Source organism: Eubalaena glacialis, chromosome 7, assembly GCF_028564815.1.
Source record: "Eubalaena glacialis isolate mEubGla1 chromosome 7, mEubGla1.1.hap2.+ XY, whole genome shotgun sequence".
Lineage (NCBI taxonomy): Eukaryota > Metazoa > Chordata > Mammalia > Artiodactyla > Balaenidae > Eubalaena > Eubalaena glacialis.
In genome coordinates, this window is record NC_083722.1 from 17,619,458 (window position 1) to 17,627,917 (window position 8,460).

Below are 8,460 nucleotides of genomic sequence, written 5' to 3' on the forward strand. Positions count from 1 at the left end.
TGAATCACAGCAAGTTCACAGACTTAGATAGAAAATGGGAGGAATGAAAATGTAACGACTGCATGGCTCGTCTGTATGTTAGATGCTTTTATATATGTAGTTGAGGTTCTATCAAAAGCATTAGCTATTGTGAAGATGATGGGGACACTGAGTAATCTCATTGGACAAATAAGGAAGCAGGCTCAGAGAGGCAAGTAACCTGGCTCAAAACATATTGCTAGTAAGCATCGTAGGGTTTTCCTTGTTAACTCTGTTGTATGTAGCTCAAAAAGGGGGCTTCCCTGGTGGCACAGTGGTTGAGAATCTGCCTGCCAATGCAGGGGACATGGGTTCGAGCCCTGGTCTGGGAAGATCCCACATGCCGCGGAGCAGCTGGGCCCGTGAGCCACAACTACTGAGCCTGCGCGTCTGGAGCCTGTGCTCCGCAACAAGAGAGGCCCGCGCACGGCGATGAAGAATGGCCCCCGCTTGCCACAACTAGAGAAAGCCCTCGCACAGAAACGAAGACCCAACACAGACAAAAATAAATTAAAAAAAAAAAAAGTGGTTTTTTTGTGTAATCATATGGATTGTAGTAAAACCAGTACTATAATTGTATTTCCTTTCAAAACTTTCAACGGTTTCATGCCCTATAGGACCATAATGTTTTAGGATTAGGTTTTTATACTGTTGTCTGTGCCTTATGCTCAAAATGGCAGTGACTTTATAGCAGAGACTTGCTGAGATAGTGCATTTTCTTGTCTTTTGGAATGTTCTACGGCAGTAATTGTGTAAAAGACAAGAACATTTGAAGATGACTGTACAGCAATAGCTCTATTATTGAATGCTTACTGTATGCCATGTATGTGTCTGTTTGCTTTATCTGTGTTAACTTTTCTGCTCTGCACAATGCTCCTGTGGGGTAGGCACCGTTAGTTTTTCCATTTATAGGTGAAGAGGTCGAGGCGCAATAGGATTCCTAACTTGCCAAGGCCCCAAAGCTAGTGTGGATTCAAATGCAAGCCCTCTGGCTCCGTAGCCACCCTACAGTGCGACCTTTTGGCCTGATGAGTTAGTGGCTGTGGTTCTCTGAGAACCCTGACTTGGCCTCAGTGGACATAGGAAATAGTTTCATGTTTGTTTATTTCCAGGACCATCATATTTTTTCATTAATTATAAGTAGTGTACATTTTTTAGCATAGTTGTTGTAAAATATAACTCCAAGCTGTAGTTAGAGGGTGGGGGAAGATTAAGTCGTTTGGAACGGTTAGGAAAAGCCCTCTGGGCACCCATCTGGAGTTATAGTGGGATCTCGGGATCCTGAAGGTTTGTAGAGAGTGGGGAGATTTTCTGTCTTTGCTCATACGTGTCCCTGCGTCAGTTTGGTCTTAAGCCTGAACCACTCAATGATGGAAAAACAAATCTTGGGAAAGATAAAAGGGTAGAACTAAAGGGAATCCTACATAGGTTTCAAAGGACTAGAGTTTCACAGCTGTAATTTGTAATGTCCACTATCCTTGTTATATTTTACATGAGATTATGTATCTTTTTCTGTTTGGGAATATATTTTCCGTTCTATTTGAAAATATTCTGTCTTTAGAATTCTTTTAATTGTAATGACTGGAGGGTGGAAATAGGTGAACTAGGTTCTTTTTATGCCAGCCTTTTTTAGTCTTTGGGATAATTACATGTGTCTTTGTTCACTGGTGTACTTATTCAGCAGATGTTTATTGAACACCTGCTGTATTCCAGACCCTCAACTAGATTCTGGGGATAAAAGATAAAGTGCTCAATCTGTCCTCAAGGCATTTGGATTCTGGTGGGAGAAGTTGTCCTGTACTCAGCAGTCATCATGCAGACAAAGAAGTACTATGTTCTGTTAGTTCCCCGATGGTGATCAGCAGACATTTGAGCCAAAGCTATGATCAGTGTTAGGGCTGGGTAGGCGGAGGTGGGCAGGGAGGGTGTTGGAGGCTGAAGTGCTCAAAAGCCTGGAGCAGTGAAAGGACAGGAATCACCATAATCATCTCACGGCTAGAAAACTGAGCGTTGTAACCAGCTCAGTTTACCTGTGAAGGAAATGCCACCTGCACTCAGGATTCAGGGACCTCCCCAGCCAGTCTTTATTCATTAGGGAAAATTGGGCTGCTTCTCTTTTCCTGCTTTTTTTTTTTTTTTTTTTTTTTTTTTTTTACTTTTTCTGTTTAGCTTGATGGATTTGAATGAGATGTAGGTGTTTGCCACGTCAGGCTTTAATCCTACTGAGGGAGTAGGGGGAAAAAAACCAAGCTGCCTCTATCACACAATGGAATGTAAGGTTTTCTGCCGTTCGTTTCTATGTCTTTTTCCTATTTTTCTCAGGAAATTCTATTTTTCTGCTATGCCATTGGAATGTCTTTTTCATCAGAAGTGTCTGTATCAGTGCTTTTCTCAGCTTTTTTTTTTTTTTTTTGTGAGCCATCCTGGATAAGCGTGGCATGGCGATGGGGAGACTTCCTCTGTTGAGTACCTTAGATTTGCTGATTTGGGGTTTTATACTGGGACAGCAAAATGCTCTTGTTTAAATAACTTGCAATTCCTGGGAAACTCATAAAACTGCCTGACATGATGTTAAATAGTTTGTGCCTATAAGAAACTTTGCAGATGGCTAAGATAAGTATGAAGGATGTTTTCTATGTTTTGACTTACTGTCTCTTCAATTACATTATATAAAATTCAGCAGACTTCTCCATGATCCCTAGGGAAATGAATGATTTTCCTGTCATAAATCACAAATACCACAAACTAGAGGAGGATTGTAATTGACAGGTACCCATCGATAGTTTATTTATATTCTCCAAGAGGACTCACAAAAATGTAGCATCCACCATATTTATTCAGAAAAAATATATTCTTAAATAAATAAAATTACCCTGACACTGGCTGCTGTACTTAAATTCCAACTGCTGACTTTGCTTAGTAAACTAGCTGGGTGTCCCAACCATGATTGTGTAAGGTAAAGATAAATGTGTGCATGTACACACACACACACGTACAGTTGAATACTCTGTTCATACTGTTCCGATTCAGGGCAACTTGAAGATGATTTGGAGGTGTTATGTGACCAACTTTGCATTTATTCCAGAAAACTTCAAATACATTCTTGGCATGCAATAAAACCCCACATTAGGTTATATAATTCATTTTGTGATTTAAATTTTTATAATTTATTCAGTAAATCTAATAAACAATGTAGTGTTGGATAATGAGTTAGTTTTATGAGTAAAAAAAGTACATGACTGATCTGCCATTTTACAAAACGAACCACTGAATCGTGGATTTGGATGTGGTTTGGGGGAGCCTTTCCACTCCCCTCCTCCTGGTCTTCTAGCTCCTTCTACACATTCTCCCTTCTCACCCAAATCTCCTTTGATCAAAGGGAAGCACTTTAAGGAAAGAAATCTTCAGGAGTTTTAATATAATTACCTTTAGGATGAGAGTTCTGTTCAACATAACATCATTGGCTGATTTAGTAACATCTTGGATTCTGCCCGGACTTGAAAATACTTTCAGTGTCCATTGCTGAATATTGCTGTTGTCTTCATGTTTTGCTTCTGGGATTGAACTAGATAGGATTTCAGTTTTTAAATGCATTCCAGTGGGTATCAGTGCATTGGCGAGTAAAATTTCCTTAATTGACCTGGTTACAGTAGAAATGATCCAGTCCCCCTGCCCCTAATTTTTCTCCTTTTTAAAAGCAGAGACGAATAATCCGCTGTTGTCTCTATCACCTTGAGAAGAGATTCTGTCAACAGTGGTTTACAAAAGCAGCTTTGGGGCCTAGACCCGGGGAGTGGCTAGGATGGTAACAAAACGAGATCCATGTTTTTCTTTTAAGCTACACATGGACAACTTCATAAATTATCAACTTCATATTCTATTCGCATAAGAAGGAACATTTTGCAAAAAAAGTCTGTTCAAATAAAATTTCCTTTGGAATATTTTCTCCTACCCTGAGGACACATGCCTTTCCCCAGTCCATTTTCCCTGCTCCCAGTACCTTGTGTGTGGTGAGCATTCAGTAGTCAGTGAATGAATTCCTTTGTCACTGTGTCTCTATGATTTCGAGTGGAAGTCTGCACCCGAACAATAGCTCCTGGATGGTCTGCGCTGGGGAGGCCCGGGCTCCACTTCAAAAGCGATTTCCCCATCCTGGCAGGGCAGAACATGTTCTTCTGGGGCTGGGAAGTCATAGCTCTATGCCTGTTAAACACTACACCTCCCTTTTGCTTTTTTTCCTTCCCAGGAGCTGTGGAATCCAAGTGTGGCTGCCAAGAGGAATCCAGAAAAGCCAAAGAGGCCGAGCATGTCAGACCTTCCGGTAGCCACACACACACACGTCAAACCCCAGGGAAATGATTGAGGATCGGCGGGAGGAAGATCCGACCAGGTGAGCAATCACATCAGTCTGAGGGCTAAAGCAACAGGAAAGGATCCTTGGCAGCTCTGTTTATTTGGCAAGATGGGGATATGACCTGAGCTTACACCAGATTACCCCAGAGCGAATTAATTTTTACCAAGCGCTATAAATGTTAGGATGACTCCGCCGAGCTCTTGGGCTGAGGACAGATGAATACATCAAAGACGATGAATTTGTTTCCAGGTGTGATTGGGGGATTGCTTCCCTTCTTTCAGGAAAGGGTTAAATCCCAACTGTTTTCCACCTTCAGGGGAGGTTCTTTTGTTCCAAGCCAAGAGGGGAGCTTTTGGTTTGGGTCTTGAGTTTGGTTTTGAGTCTTCTGGTTTGGGTATGTATGGGTGTGGGTGTGTTTGTGGGTGGGGTGTGTCTATGTGTGTTTCCACAAGAGGTGGCCAAGACTGTTTTTCCTCTTTATGAATATAAATCTCATTTTTTTGGGCTATGTTTGGGTCCATATGTTTTGAAGCTACCTTCTAGGTGAATTCAATTTGACAATTCATTACTAAAATGTTAAAAAGTAAATAAAAATAGCAATCACTGGTTGGAGGCTTATGCAAAGTTTGGTGCTATACCAGGATTTACCAGGGTTCCATTGTGATTCTAAATTAGTTTTAAATTTCTGCCCCTTGCCTTCCTTTTCATTTATGTTAAATGTTACTGTTATGTGGAGAGGAGGGATTTTAATGATAGCAAGATGTCATTTAGAAACTCCTGCTCTACTGCTCCTGTATATATATATATATGTATAAAATACCAACAGGGGAGTTGAATCCCTGAAACAGCTCTCAGGCAGAGATATTAATGTTCACACTATTGATATGTTGAGCTGGATAATTCTGTATTGTAGCGTTTTCCCCTGTGTATTGTAGAATTCAGTGGCACCCCTGGCTTCTACCCACTAACTGCCAGTAGCACTCCATTCCCCCAGTATGCAACAGGAAAAGTACCGCGGAGGACAAAATTGCTCCCGGTTGGGAATCCCACTGCTCTAGGGATAAATTTTTACTAAGGCAAAGAAGGTAAAGAAAATATTGAAGTTGGAGAATATAGAGCTATTGTTTTTGCTTTTTAAATATATTGATATTACCTGTGTAGTTCTAAAGAAAGTACATCTTTAGCAGATAAGGTCTGCCAGTAAAATTCCTACCTCACCACCAATTGTCTGTCCATTGTTGACTGGAATTTGGTTTAGATGAATACAACAGTTGCAACTCACTTAGAACAAGTATTGATTCTTATGTTCTCATTATCAACTAAAGAACTTCTGGGTATTCATATACCATGCCGTACTTCCTTTGAAGGGGACACCCTGGTCCCTGGGTGCTTTCATAGCGCTGGCTTAGTGGTTGGTGAACAAGATTCAAATGAGGCTCGCATGAAACTTTAACTGAATGCGTGAACTGAATGAAGAAACATGCCCACTCTACACTAATTCACTTTTAGGAATGGGAGGTCAGATACACGATTTAAAGACAGGTTTTCACTGAATTCACCGTCTTCTACAGTACTGAAATTGTCCAGGATATGGCATCCTTCCCATATAGGATGGTAATTCATTTGCTCTGTTCTCAGTCTCCTTCCAAACTCACTTCTCCCTCTAGTAGTAGAATGTTTGGGCTGCCAGACAAGTAGAGTCATGTCTCCACTGTGATTTAACGTTAAATGTCCTGCTGTCTTTATTTCAGAAAAATTTTTTCCTCTTTATTCTCTCTTCACGTGAACATACATGTTTGCCAGGCACGTTCTTGCTTTTCCTTTTTCTCTTATTTTCCATCCCTCCTGCCCTTGTTTTCTTCCCTTTTCTGTGACTATAGGAACTGTCAGGTGGCCTGGCTGGCATCATCTTACCTTTTTTTGAACTGTGTTACCCAGAGACCTCCATTTATTATGCCTCAGGCTCACTCTGTCCTTAATGCTGTATCTCTCTGAGGGATAGTTAATGATCTTCGCAGCAAATGAAGGTGAACTGTAGCCACATTATTGTGATAATACAGCCAACTGTATGGAACAGATTGGGCTGAGCTTTGAACAGCTGGGGCTGGCAGAGTGAGTCTTGACTCCTCTCGGAAGAGTTCCAGAACTGCCAAATCATCAAACTTGAAGGGGAAAGAGGGACAAGAAAGGTTATAGGGAGAGTGGTTCCTGCAGGTGCTTTTTTTGCCTTTGTGATCTACTTTTTGTAGGTGCTTTTTGAAATTTTCACTGGTTTGTAGATCTGGCGAAGCACAGACTAGTTGAACCCCGGGGCTGCTGTCACGGCTCTTGGGCTTGCCTGCTTAGTGGCTGGGATGGTATTTTCTTGTTCATTTGCAGGTACGGAACATGAGAGAGATAGATGCTTCTGTTAAAGCTTGTTCCTCTCTTCAGTCCAGTGAAACCATTTGTAGTTTTAAGGGGAGTTTTGATTTGCAGAGTGTACAGAACCCTAGTATAAATTCATAAAGGCTCTGTTGGAACTTTTGGACTTAGATTGTTGTGTGGCTTCCTGATATAATAAATGGGCATCAGTGTGGGGTGCGGCAGATGTTGTAAATTGGTGGCCCATGGAGCCAGATCCAGCCCTCAAATATGTTATTTGCCCATACAAGGGAGTGTGTGTGTGTGTGTGTGTCTGTGTGTGTGTGTGTTTAAAGAACTAGCTGCCAGTGGTTTTTGTTTTTTTTTTTTTGTTTTTAATTACATAAAAATCTGGTTAATATTCTTGCCAAAGAAGCCAAAAAATCTGGCTTCCCCAGAGCTCTAGTCTCCCATGGTACATACCAGCTGAGGCTGAGTAACCACTGCCCCATACCTGTCTTCAGTAGGCAAGGCAGGGGCTTTGCAGCTCACGGGAGTCCTCACCTAACACCCTCGCATTTACTATTTGATGGGCCTCTGCAGGAGAAGATCAGGAGAGAACAGTTAGAGGCTTTGGGATGGGGAAGAATTGAGTTTGACTTTGAGCTTCACTGCCAGCTTTGTCAATTTGGGCAAGTTACTTACCTTTCTGAGTCTTAGTTTCTTCGTGTATAAAATGGAAATAAGATTCTTTACCTCATGGTTGCTGGAGAGAACATGAAGTGAGATAGGATATTCAACACCCTTAAAAAAGAGCTATGGGGCTTCCCTGGTGGCGCAGTGGTTGAGAATCTGCCTGCCAATGCTAGGGGACACGGGTTTGAGCCCTGGTCTGGGAAGATCCCACATGTCGCGGAGCAACTGGGCCCGTGAGCCACAATTACTGAGCCTGCGCGTCTGGAGCCTGTGCTCCGCAACAAGAGAGGCCGTGATAGTGAGAGGCCCGCGCACCGCGATGAAGAGTGGCCCCCACTTGCCGCAACTGGAGGAAGCCCTCGCACAGAAACGAAGACCCAACACAGCCATAAATAAAAAAAAAAAAAAAAAAAAAAAGTTAAAAAAAAAAAGAGCTATGTATCGATACGTGCCTGGTAGGGTGCTACACACATTAGCCAGCATTGTAATTTTCAGTTGCTATGGATCATAGGTGACGTGAGGCCATCGTTTAGGGTCACATTGACTATGTTATAAAATTAGATAAACACGTCTACTACTCAGGACAATCAGGGGACTTGTGTCTGGGCTATTTCTGATTTTGTCTTACAATATAGAATTTACAGTGTCTCTAGGGGAATAATACTGTAGAAACTGAGTTCTTAGGGGTGATATTATCTAAAGAGAGAAAAATCTCATAATTTAGTTCATATTAGGTAGACCCTTGGTTTTCTTTTGACTAGGTCATGACTTTGTAATTTTGGTCTAAACTCCTGAAGTTTCTGTCTCCCCATCCCAATTACATTCAAAATCAGGTTGATGACAACCCTGAGGATTGAAGATATTAGTAATCTTCATGGAAGGAAAGGTAGAGAAATGAGAGCACCATATCAATTAATATATTTTCTTAAAAGTGCGAGTTGAATTTAGTTCTTGTTAGGCTTGTAATCTATTGATGGCAGCAGTGTATCAGCATGTTCTCACAGATTCTTTAAAATTTCAAAGGATTTTTTCCTACATTATTGCACTCA